The sequence below is a fragment of the Eretmochelys imbricata genome, chromosome 8 (genome assembly GCF_965152235.1).
Source record: "Eretmochelys imbricata isolate rEreImb1 chromosome 8, rEreImb1.hap1, whole genome shotgun sequence".
NCBI classification, from domain to species: Eukaryota; Metazoa; Chordata; order Testudines; family Cheloniidae; genus Eretmochelys; species Eretmochelys imbricata.
In genome coordinates this window covers 90,048,041-90,061,196 of record NC_135579.1, presented here as the reverse complement: position 1 = coordinate 90,061,196, position 13,156 = coordinate 90,048,041, and the positions used below count along the sequence as shown (strand labels likewise).

The following is a 13,156-nucleotide window of genomic DNA, read 5'->3' as shown; positions in this document are numbered from 1 at the left end:
CATGGATGGGCAAATATGGCCCGTGGGCTGTATCAGGTACCATCAGGGCTTTGGATCTGGCCCACGGGATTGCCACACACACGCCCCACGCCACTCCCAGAAGCGGCCAGCACCACATCCCAGCGGTCCCTGGGGGAATGGAGGGCCAGAGGGCTCCGTGCGCTGCTCTCACCTGCAGGCACTGCCTGCTGCAGCTCCCATTGGCCGGGAACGGAGAACCACGGCCAAAGGGAGCTTCAGGGGAGGTACCCATGCGGAGCCCTCTGCTTCCCCCTTCTCCAGGGGCCGCAGGGATGTGGTGCCGGCTGCTTCCGGGAGCGGCGTGGGGCCAGGGCAGGCAGGGAGCCCGCGTTAGCCCCACTGCATGCTGCTGCCACCCCGCAGCCGCTCAATGTAAGTGGTGCCAGGCAGAAGCCTGCACCCCAAACCCCTCCTGCACCCTGAATCCCCTGCCGCACCCTGCACCCCTCCTGCACTGAGCCCCCTGCCGCACCCCACACCCCTCCTGAACCCCAACAGCCTGTCCTGATCCACCTTGTACAACCCGCACCCCTCCTGTGCCCCAACCCCTTGCCCTGAGCCCCTTCCTGCACACCACACTCCCTCCCACACCCCAACCCTCTGCCCCAGCCCTACATTCATGGCCCTGCATGCAATTTCCCCACCCAGATGTGGCCCTCAGGCCAAAAAGTTTGCCCACCCCTGAGTTAGAGGATGATGATTAATAACTACCACTAATCACTTATTTTAATAAAAGATCTCAATTCCCTGTAAATTCCTACTATGCAGTTGTCACAATGGGTGAACAATTGGTACTACCCTCTACAATTCCTTCTCAGAATATTTCTCAGAATAGTTCTGCTAAAGTGATCAACAATGAAATGGCAGTGATACTTGAGTTGCCATTAGGGTTCAGAGTCACTAATCATTTGAACAACAGTAGCTGTTAGAGGCCACAACAGTTCAGGGCTCTACTGTAGTAGACACAGTACACACATATATAGGGCCCTACCAAACTAGCGGCCATGAAAAACGCATCACAGACCACGGAATCTGGTCACCCCCCCCCCCCCCCATGACATCTGTGAAATCAGATTTCATGAGGAGACCAGCATTTCTCAAACTGTGGGGTCCCGACGCAAAATGGTGTTGAAGGGGGGGGTTGGTTGTAAGGTTATTTTAGGGGCATCATGGTATTGCCACCTTTACTTTGCTGCCTTCAGAGCTGGGCAGCGGAGAGCAGCAGCTGTTGGCCAGGCGCTCAGGTCTGAAGACAGCACCACCGGAAGCAGCAGCACAGAAGTAAAGGTAGCAGTACCGCAACCCTCCCTACAATAACCTTGCAAACACCCCCTGCCCATTTCTTCTTGGGTCAGGACCCCTACAGTTACAACACTGTGAAATCTCAGATTTAAATAGCTGAAATCATGAAATTTACTATTTTTATGTATTTTTACTATTCCTATGACCGTGAAATTGGTAGGGCCCAAAACATACAGTATAAGACAGTCCCTGCCCCTCAGAGCTTCTGGGTGTTAAAGCTCCCAGTGGGAGCTTTTCAACATCAATTACAGTCAAGCACCTAGCTCCCACTGGAAACAAAAACAGGAGAAAGGTGCCTAAGCCTGTCAGACAGTCAGAGTGTAAGGAGAAAAAGGCAGAGAGGAGAAGTGACTTGCTCAAGGTTAGACAGCAGACACGTTGCAGGGCTAAGATCAGAACACAGGTCTTTCGACTCCCCCTCCAAGAATTAACACTTCATTGGTAAGCGGCGGATTCAGTACACACCTATTTCAGGTGTTTCAATCAGTATGCAGACTCAGGGAGACCAGAGCTACATCTGTTCATAATCTTAAGCTTAGTTAGAAATTTAACTTTTTAAAACTTAAATAGGTCAGAAGCCAGAAACATATCAGTACGACATACCACTGAGTACTGGACAAGCCAAGTCCAACAGCTGACACCTCCCTCCCCTTCAAGTAAATCACCACATTCAAATGAGTAAGATTCCAAACACTTAAAGCACAAAGCTATCAACTGTCAGTACCTGTTGTGGTTTTGTTAGCCTGCTACAGCATATTACTTGTTTAACACCTAGTTAACATTAGACTGTTCTTGCTATTTTTGGAGCTCAGCAGCAGCAGAGCTGGATTAGAACTGTGACCGGTTATTCTGGGTCACTGGGGTTTCTCTGCTATAAGCATTTTTAGCAAAAGTGAGTATCTCTTATATCAACATGGAAAAACTAATATCCATTTAGGTGAAAGAAAATATAATGTTCTTATCCTTCAACGGGCATTAGAGTCACTGGATCCTGTGTAAATATTCCCTTTGAATCTTTAAGGGCCAGTTTCAAATATGTTCCTATCAAATAAAAAACTGCAGTCAGTACCCCCACTCATCTGTTTTCACTGGCTTCTCAGCCACTTCCTCCCTTAGTTCAGCATAATTTGAATTTTGTCTGCTAACTTAATCCTATAACTTCCCACCCTTTCCTTTCCCTCATTTTATCTGCAGAAAAATGAACAGTCCAGCAAAAGACACCTATTAAAAAGATCAACAAGTGTTAACAGATTACTTATGATACAACTCATCTGAATAAAGAGATTTATATTCATGTCAATGTTGGCATCAGAAATATCCAGACAAGTACAAACTGTGACAAAAACAAGCTATTATAATGAGGATGACAAAAGCAAGATATGAAAAGTGACTCATTTTGTATTGCGCTAAATGGAATTTGTTCTTCCAATTATTTCTTCCAACTTAACATTTCTTTTCTATTAGTTATTTATTAGATAGCTTACGACCCTACTTAGCCAATCAGAGACAGCAGGGCTTTGGAGCGGAGCCCGGAGCTGGAGCACGGAGCAGTGGAACTGCAGGTTTTTGCCTCCCAGAGCTGGAGCAGAGCCGGAGCACAGAAAGTCTTGACTGCTCCAGTTTTTGGGTTTTTTTTCATTTTCAATCCAAAATGAATGAAATTTAGCAAGAAAGTCCTAAAGGTGACAAAGTTTCAGATTATATAAAAATTGATATTAACAGCTACTTTACCACTTTACGTAAAGTGTCACAGTTATTCTCACTTCAGCCAAAATCAAGATTTAATGTATAGATACAAAATTACAAAGTTTTTTGGAGATATGTTTTATTAAAGAATCAGATAATTATCAGACTTCCGGCAACACTGCAGACTGCTCCCACCCTTGTGCCAAGGTTAGGCGAGTACGTACTCACATAGATTAGTTAGATTAGTATGTGTTGATACTTCTTTTGTAAGGGTTGATCAATGAGACGCGCTGAGTGCTGTGATTACGGAAAAGTGTGACGCAAGACGCAACATTTAAGATATCACAAACAGGTATATTACAAAAAAATGTTTTGTTTATTGATATATTAAGATATCGCAAGAGATATTAACCACGTAAGCTCATTTCTCACACGGGCTCCCGTTACTGGTACATGTGTTCATTTGTACATGGTCCTTTATCACTCTGGCGGACTTATTTTATGAGTCATCTGTTCAACGGTCTTTTGGTAGCATTGTTTGTAATTTTAAATTTGCTGAAAAAGTCGCATGCAGCAGGCATATAAATATACAGTAAACATTTTTGTATAAATTAGGAGTGATTTCTGTGATATATCCAGAGGGACTGGAAAATGTCCAGTGCAACTTTGGGGGTGAATCCTTAGGCCATTTTAAGAAAAAACGTTTCTGTAAAATTCTTCCTAAGGCAGCTACAGTCCCTTCAAGGAGGTGATGAAAAGTTAATTTCTGATTAATATCTCAAAAACGCTTTAATATAAAGTAATGTAATATAAAGTAATGAAATTATGTCTGTGTCTTAGCGTTAGTACGTGCTACCATATTACATTATCCAAAATTATTTAAACCATAGGCATCCCAAACTGGCGGTTGGTCATTTTTATTTCATATTTCAAGGAAGGCTTTTGTCGACTGCCCCTGGCTACGAGCAGTAATATTATGTTCCATAATAAGTTAATAATTTTTGGTTATTATTTATTACGTTTAAAATTTATGGTTCCAATATTGAAAAATAAGTAAAATTGTTTGTATCATTCTAAGCATCTAAGCAGATTAAAATTTTTAAACAGTTTTCTCAGAAATGGTTAATTATACAAAATAAATTAAGAGTACCATTTTAATGCATGTTTTAGCATTAAATCATATTCCAAGGTTGTATCTGTTAAATAGTCGAAGATTTAAAAAATATTAAATAAAATTGGCCAAGTCCCCCCCAGTTCACGATGCCTGTAGTTTAAATAATTTTATTTGAATGATTTTGTATGACAGAACGTTGGAAATAAACTTTAAAGGGAAAGCAGATTCAAATTGCAAGCACAGTCCTTTTAGTAAAGAGCAAATTTTCAGAAATATGTTTTTCCTTCATTAGACTGGAAACATTATACAAGTTAGAATCTGTTATTTGCTCTATCGTGTATAATGTTTCCAGCCTGATGAAGGAAAAACATATTTCTGAAAATTTGCTCTCTTTACTAGAAGACTGTGCTTGCAATTTGAATCCGCTTTCCCGTTAACGTTTATTTTCAACTTTGTAACGTGTAGCCTCATTACTTCCCAACAATTAATGTTGTAGAACAGCGATAGCACGTACTAACGCTATGGCACATACCAAATTTCATTGATATATCTATATTAAAGTGTTTTTGAGATATTAATTAAAAAGTTGGAAAATATTTCAAATATTTTTACAGCAAAATTTCATAAGTACTAACTTGCAATTTATAAATAAAAATTTATATTAAAAATACTTCTTACTTCATTAAAACTGCAAGAAACATGTTAAAATATTAAAATATACTTTAATCATAATTTTGTGTAAAAAGAAAATGCCATCGTTTTTGTCCAGAAAATCCAAAACAAATTTGAAGTACCTTAAGTGGTTAAGATATCACAAGCAGGTACATTATAAAAAAATGTAATGCTTTTGTCCATTGCTTTTCGAAGATCATAACAAGAAATATTTGGATGTGGTAGCAGCACAAGAAGATTTGGCCATGGCTTCAACCAAAAAAAAAAAATCAAATCTGCCTCCCCAGTGATTGATAGCTGATTTACAGAAAAGGATCTCAACGACGTCTTTACTTTTGAATTTGAAAAGCAAAGAAGAAATCAGCAACATGCAAGGTGGAAGAGGAAGTGAATGGTGAGCTCAAACCATGTAGCTTCAGGACAAGTGAAGCGAGTGCCGTGAAAAGTTTCAACCTTTGGCGGTATGTAAAACGTAACCATCCTGAAAACTTTGTGGCTCTGGTTACAAAAAAGGACCAGGAAGATGAGGCAAAACAGAAAGCTGACACAGCTAAACGACATTCATCTGGCTCTTTGAAAACTCCTGGAGAAAAGATTTTTTGTGGAGCTTCATCTGAAAAGAAACCCAAAATTCAGCAAACAAAACTTGACTTATATTTGAAGTCCTCAAAGGTTACAGACACCACGGATGCCAATACTTTCTGTGAAGGGCTGATGGAAATGGTTTGCTTGAGCTTAACACCGCTCACTACCTTCAGGCTAAAGAACAAAGGATTCCAAAAAATTGCAGGTGAAATGGATCAGCAGCTTGGCGTTTCGAAGGGGCACGATGCGGTTCGTCATTTAGTTGTCAGCACAGCTGAGTCTGGTCGCGAAGAGCTCAAGAAAGCTTTGGATCAAAAATTGTGCTACCTGAAAACGGATGCCGCAACCCATGGAAACAGAAATTTCCTTGCAATCAATGCTCAGTACTACGAAGAAGGAAAAGAAAGTTGGTAAAAACACTGGACTTAATTGACACTGAAGAGCGTCACAATTCTTCGTACGTGAAAAATCAAGTAAAAGCTATTTTAGAAAAATTTGGGATCAGTGAAGTGCAAGTGCTGAGCATCTGCATTGACAATGCAGCAAACATGACATATGCTCTCAAAAATTTCAGCAAGGACAATGAAACTATTTCTACCTCTGAGAACAGGGATGTGGACAGAACTATTTTGCCTGATGAAGGAACTAACGGAATGGATGAAATCAAACTCAACATGGATGCTGCTGCGCAATGCGACCCTAGCCTCATACTTCCAACATGGCTTCATGAGGACGACTCAAAAGTCCAACTGATGAGGTGTGGTATTCACACTCTTCAGTTGGCAATCTGGGATGGACTAAACAAAGAACATGCAAAAAAATTTCTGGCAAAAATCTGACAAGTCATTGTCAAATTACGAACATCAAGTATTCGAAGTGTTCTGCTTGACCTACATGGGGTAACTCAATCATTGGATACTGTGACTTGTTGGGGTTCAACATTTGTGATGATTGATCGGCTTCTCATTTTTCAAGCTTACTGTGAACAACTGGCTACTGCTGGAACAAGAGAACTCAAGTTAACAAAAGCTGAATGGGACAAAGTGAAGAACCTGCGAGACCTCTTGGCAAAACAAAACCAAGCACCCGTGAATCTTCAAGCTGTTGATGTAACCCCGGGAGTTTTAATGAAGGAATGGTGAAAACTGTCAAAATTCCTGCAAGAAAATGGTGGACAAATTGCAGAAGGAATTCTATCCTCCATGCAGAAATGCAAAGAGAAGCTTTCTGACAATATTCATTTCCTTGCTGATGTTTATGTTGACCCATGGTATCGGATTCTTCTTACCTCAAGTGAAATACCAAAGGCAAAGGAAGGACTCCTTGATATTGCTGACTGGAAAAACAAAATCTATTGCTACATTTGAACTCGGCGAAAGAGGTTGAAGAAAACTGAACACAACGAAAGGAGTCATCCACAATCAAATTTGCGGTTTCGGAAAGTTCACATCCTTCAGAAATAGCAGGCTGTTCTCAAACTTCCGTCTCCACTCTGAACTTGTTTGACCATCCATCCCTGAAACGTCTTCAGCCATCACAGGGAAATGGAAATAATTCAAGCACCAATTCTTCAGAAGATGACGCCTTCGAAAAGAAATTGGATAAAGAAAGACGCCGGCGAGTTTCTGCAATTCATAATTGTAATGAAGATTGTGAGGCGATGGAGTCTATTGGCAGGCTAAAAGTTAAGTCTGTTTTTGAGGCAATTCACAGCTACCCACACCGCATTCAGGCTGCCTGTAGAATTGCTTAGAGCATACCAACAACTCAAGCTAGTGTAGAGCTATTGTTTTCGGCTTTAAAGTTAATTTTAAATTATTTGCGGCAGGCTATGAAAGATGACTTGATTGCTGCAATAATTTTTTACAGAATGAATTATGAATTATTCTAGTTTGTAGCATTGTCGATATTTAAATTATTTTTTAAGTCTGAATAAAAATGTTTTTTCAAAATTACAGTATGCACTTTTTTATTTAGTTAAAAATTAATTTGATTCGGAGCGCAGAGTCTGAGCGGAGCTAGAGCAGTCACTATTGGCGCTGGAGCGGAGCAATTCAAAAAACCGGAATAAGAGACACCTTGTCAATCTGATTTTTTTTTGTCAGTTTCCTAATTATTCTAAAAAAGTCTCCTAGTCTGTGAAAGACTCATATAACTAGACAAACAGAAGGAAATGTTGACAGTGACCATATATAAACTACTGTCAAAACCACAAAGCAATTTAATAGAATAATTTTTCCTATAATTTTTCATTTTTAATAACTGTAGGTATTGTAACAGCAAGTTTAAAAAGAAAAGTCTGTGAATTTTAAAAAAATCTTTTGTCCCTTTGACTATTTTACTCCTGAGTTCTCAAAATCCTACCTCTTGAGGTTCAGGTACCTCTTCTTTTGTTTGTTCTATTCTCCTAGTAAGATGGATTTTGGTATCCTTCAAGCCCTTTAAAAATCTTTATTGTTGAACAGGGCAAGCAGAAAGCATTATAACTATCTGAATCATATGTCAAAACAGTAATCATATGTCAAAAAGCAATTTATCATTCAAAGGATTATCTTCTCCTCCACATGCACACAGCTCCTTAATACTGAAGGGCAAATATACTTCCTACTGTTCATTAACTACTAATAGATGAGGTATGGGGCCAGAACCAAGACCATGGATCCAAACTCCTTTGAGATCAGCATCTAAACTTTGCAGCTCAGGCTCCTCTCTATAAATTAACTCTTTTAGTTTGTAAACCTGCTTTTTAGCTCATTGGTATTCTTCATGAAGCCTAAAACCTATTTTGTCATGTTTTCAGTGTAAAATATGTATATCTCCTCCAGCTCAGGCTGGATGTATGATCAAACTTACAAATTGTGTGTGTGTATTTTTAATTTTTTTTTTTAAAACTGTACTTACCAAAATAATCCAAACACTTTGCTGTTTAGAAAAATTCAGAATAAGCTCTGAGGTAGAATGTCTGAGGACTCTCTTATGGAGTTTCTCCACGATTCTGTGGAAGGGGTGGGGAGGTAGTACTATCCCCAATAAGCTGGAGAGCCCACCTTCAAACTGGCAGAATCCCAAAGACCTGCATGGATTCTACTGGATTTGGTTCAACACTGGATCTGACCCATGGCACCCTTCATGCATCCCCACTAAACTGTGGCAGCATGGTGATCCAGGAATCCCTTTGGAGTGCGCTTCAGAAAAAAGAATGCAGCTTAAAGTCTTTGAAGCTGGGGGGAGGAGGAGGTAGGGAGATATGTGCATCCCTCCTACTCTTCCCTCCGTGTAGACCTCAGATTCCAGAATCTCCCTATAAGGCCTTGAAGACAGTATTGTGGTGGTGGCTTATACTTCCACATAGGAAGGGGGAAGCCTGTGCATGGATTTGAGAGAGATCCAGGCACTAGTTTGCAACACTATAAAATGCACTAACATTTCTATAGCTTTTACAAATTTCATTTGATCACGGCACAAACAGTCTTTGTGAAAGCACCTTTCTCAGTAAGCGTCTTCCACTCACCCAATAAAGAACCCTATGTAACTGTAACTTTCATTCAGCCTAGATGTGTGAAAAATACTTCCAATGGAAGTATGCAAGAGTATTAGAAACGTTATTGTGGATTTCACCTTTCTGAAGTAAACAAAAGGAGACTAATAAAACAAGGATTGGTTTGATGTCAAAAGTTGTCACCTCTTTTCTTAATATGTCAAGAAAAATTCCCAATAAAAAGCTTTGTTTTTCATTTTGTAATTTAGACACCAGTTTGTTTTCCTATTATGTAGTTACGTGGGGGTTTTTACTTCCTGCATTTTAGCACTATTTTAATAAAGACCATAAATAAATTAATAGGGAAATACTCAACTGTTCCCAAAATCTGTTAATACACCTCTACCCCAATATAATGCAATCCGACATAACACGAATTCGGATATAATGCGGTAAAGCAGCACTCTGGGGGCGGGGGGCTGCGCGCTCTGGTGAATCAAAGCAAGTTCGATATAATGCGGTTTCACCTACAACACAGTAAGATTTTTTGGCTCCCGAGGACAGGGTAGAGGTGTACTTCTAATTTCAGAATCAGATTCTCTTTTAGAACCATATTTTAATATTAGTTACTTTTAAAGAGGATTCATATCTTATTCTTTGAATACTAAGATTTCTTGAATTTAATGAAATTAGAGATTCTTTCCAGTTTTAAACATGTTTATATTCTTCAGTAAGTTATTTAAACTGTTTAACACTTTGATTGTTTAAGCACAGTATAGTAAGCTTTTTCTAACCCCTCCCAAGAAAAACTCCACGGTTTGTGGACTTGCTCTGTACAAGATTAACAAATTCTTCTTATAGGAATCTGATGAAATGCCTTGCAAATATTGTGAATCCCAACTGGAAAGTAGATGGCATTCGCAAAATAGAAAGGGAACTGTGGGAATATGTGTGCAAATGATATTTTAATATTCCACATTTGATAGCAGTCTAATCTTATTTATGACACAAGAACCATAAATTCTTTTTCTGACCTTCCAAAGTTATTTCAATGCATTTACTGCTCCAGTATAGGTAATCTGCTTTGTATTTATAGCAGCACGTGCCATGTAATGCCATCTAGTACAAACTAAGCTCAAGGTGCAATTTCCTGCACACTTAAAAAGTGCCTGGAGGAAGTGCCTACCACTCCCCATATATGGTCACAATAGAACTTTAGTGCACACTGTCCACTAGTGATTAAGCGGCATCTAAGATATGTAATGGTACTTAACTTACTTAACTCCAGAGTCAGGGAACTTGCACTTTGATTTTGCCCCAAAGAGCCTGTATGAAGTCTCTTGTACAGAAAATGTAATTTGTCAAAGCAAGCCTCTGGAGTTAAAATTAAAAAAAGTTGAAAAACCTCAATCAAAATACCTTGTCAAATGTAATGCTTAGCTCAGTTCAAACCCAAACACTCTGAATGCCGGCTTAGTTGTGGGTTGGTTGTATCCTCTACTTTTTCAGGGCCTGAAGCACTATTTCCATGGCATCTGTAAGCTATGCAGGACTGAATCTCCTTATTACCCAAACACCCAATTTTTCAAACAAAGGATTCTAATGTACTCTGAAACGTTCATAAGACTGGTACTATTTGTAACCAGACTGAGTTTAATCATGTTTCATATTGAAAGACTGCTGTGTAGTCTCTGTTCTAGTCCCCCTTATTCTTAAGCATCGGGATTGACCTATTTTAGTAAATATTTTACAACTAATCATTTTCTATGTCTGTAGTCAATTACTAGACTCTTGAGAACATATTTTTTTTTTAAATAGTCTCCTCCTGACTTGACTGTAGTGTTTATACTGCTAACACTGACAGTTAATTCTGTTAGATGTTTGGGGTGCAGGTACTTGGATGGGGCTGAAGATCAGATGTGATGTGCCAGTTAGGCAGTTCACCCATTCTATCTCAATGCTTGCCCAACAAGAGCTAGTTCGGACACTTTATAGTTACTGTCTTTAAAATGCACAATAAACTAGAGATTATGAAGGGTGCCAGGAGAGAGCATCTTCTCTTTAACCAAAAAAAGAGGTACAACACTGGCAGTGACAATGCTAACTTGGGCCCAATCCTGCAAACATTTTGTAAATAGCATTTGCCAGACCTGGTCCTTAGTCTGCACAAGTAAAACCAAAACTAAAAATAATCATGTTTCAAAGTATTTGGCTTCATTTACCTAAAGTAAACTATGCCCAAAAAAAAAAAAAAAAAAAACACACCACCAGCTGATGTTGTGGAAGACCTGTGATCTTGAAATTAGTTAATGTGGGTCCTTTCTGGCTCGTGCATCTCCACCAAGAAATTCTTGCATTTATAAAATTTTACTCCAGCTCGCATCAACAAGCATTTTTGTCTTCTTTTCCATAGCTTTGGTTCATCTAACAGATTTTTAAAAAAATTCTTTAAAAAATATTTAGCTATTGCACTTTAAATTCACCCTACCTTAATCTGAATTAACTTTCAAGTGTAGACAAAGCCCTGAGTATCACAAGGAACATACTTTGTGAGAAAAAAGGTGCCATTTTTACACATCTTTCCTGACCATAACACTACTTTTAGTACTGATGAGCACTTATCAGGATTGCACTATTTTGTATCTTCCAATGACAATAAACCGTACTAATACTTTTGCAGAATATAATTTTGCACTCCAGCGTTGTAATGATTTGATTATTCCTGTGGACAGAGAATATAAACTGTTTTCTTAAATGGAATTTCAACACTTTAAACTATCACAACCTGTGACATGAAGTAGCAAATTTAACAGGTTTTTCCAACGTCACTATACATGGCATCAAAAAGAAAATTAACCAAGTGTGATGGGTGTCAACATCTCAGAGATGGGAAAATTTATGTATTGCCAACATTACCAAGATTCCTGCCCACAAGAGTTTAGAGATATAGACTTTAACAGGTTGCATTTTCTTATCGAAATGTCTAAACTCAATGTAAAAATGTCACTTTTTAGGGTGCATTTATAATCAGTCAAGCGTTGAGTCCTTTGTGAGCTTCCACCTGGACCACCTATTCCTTTCTGCAAAGAAGAGTTCCTTTTTCCTACTTCATGCCTAACATTTCAACTTGTATACTTCCTTGTTCCGATACACCTAGTCCTTATTATGGTGGCTTGTCTTCTAAGTCAATATTTTCCAAGAGTTACAGCTTGCTTCCCTGTCCACCCACCCCAAATATTCCCTAAAGTACACATCTGCAAGGTATAAACATCGAGTCCAGATCAACTGTTTTAAGAACAACTGCAATAAGTACCAAACACCCAGGACGAATTATTCCTGTATGTTTATGCATATCCTACAGAACTGGGGCAGGGGCGAAGTTTGATCCTTCTCACTGCATTCTGGTTACTGGGATGTGTGAAAACTAGCCCGACTCATCAGATTGGGGGGGCGGGGGGTGCCTTGCCTCAAATACAACCGCCTGGAGAACACAGGATGTTCTTGCACGATATAAACAGGATGTCAGCCATAGCGCTTCTGGCTGGGCTGTGAAAATCCAAATTGCAAAGGCAGCTTTTTTGAGGGGGATGTTTAACTCTTGATCTCCCGTCTTAAACTCAAGGCCACACCAAAGCCCCTTGCCGCCCAGCGCAGCCCCGCTCCTGCGCCGCCCCCCCACCCCCAGCTCTGCGGCCCCCTAGCTGGCGGTTCGCTCTGTCCTGGGCTCCCCGCTACGCCGCCCTGCCCGGGCTTCCAGGGGCAGCCCGCGCGACGGGGCAGCCCGGGGGGCGCCCAGCTCATCGCACCCGGCCTCAGCCGCGCTCCGCTTCCCGGGCTCACTCACCGCTTCCGCGTGCGGCTTCCAGGCGGCGACGGGAGAGTGGCTGGCTGGGGGGGGGAGGGGGAGCCCGGCCGCCCCGCTTCGCTCACTCGCTGCCCGGCATGGCCCCGGGCCGGAGGGGCTCCCTGTGCGCGCGCGGGGCGCCCCGGGTCCGTGGGCGCTCGAGGCGACGGGAAGAGCGAGCAGCGCTGGCTCCGCGGCAGCCTCGTCTCCTCCTGGCTCAGCGCAGACAGCTCGCTCCAGTCTCAGGCTGTCCCGCGGGGCCTGCGCATGCGCACGGCGTCTGTTCCCCCCCCCCTCCACTGCCTTAAGGTGGACTGGTCCTTTCTTCCTGCCCCCCCCCACCTCCTCCGCCCCTTGTCGCCTTCCGCCGGAGGACAGACCCTCGGCCCCCGCCCTCAGCCCGTGGGGATGGGGGGACACCAGCCGCCGCCTGGATCGCCCGCTGCGGGGGCGC

General features: G+C 41.2%; 1 protein-coding gene across 2 annotated transcripts in view; it reads right to left on the bottom strand.

Moving 5' to 3' along the window:
• JAK1 (Janus kinase 1) overlaps positions 1-12,953 on the bottom strand; it is a 105,161-nt gene extending 92,208 nt beyond the window's left edge. For both annotated transcript variants that reach the window (XM_077825216.1, XM_077825217.1), the window contains exon 1: positions 12,703-12,953. The gene's annotated coding sequence lies outside the window, so the exon portion shown is untranslated. The remainder of the gene's footprint in view (positions 1-12,702) is intronic.
• Positions 12,954-13,156: the final 203 nt, after the last annotated feature.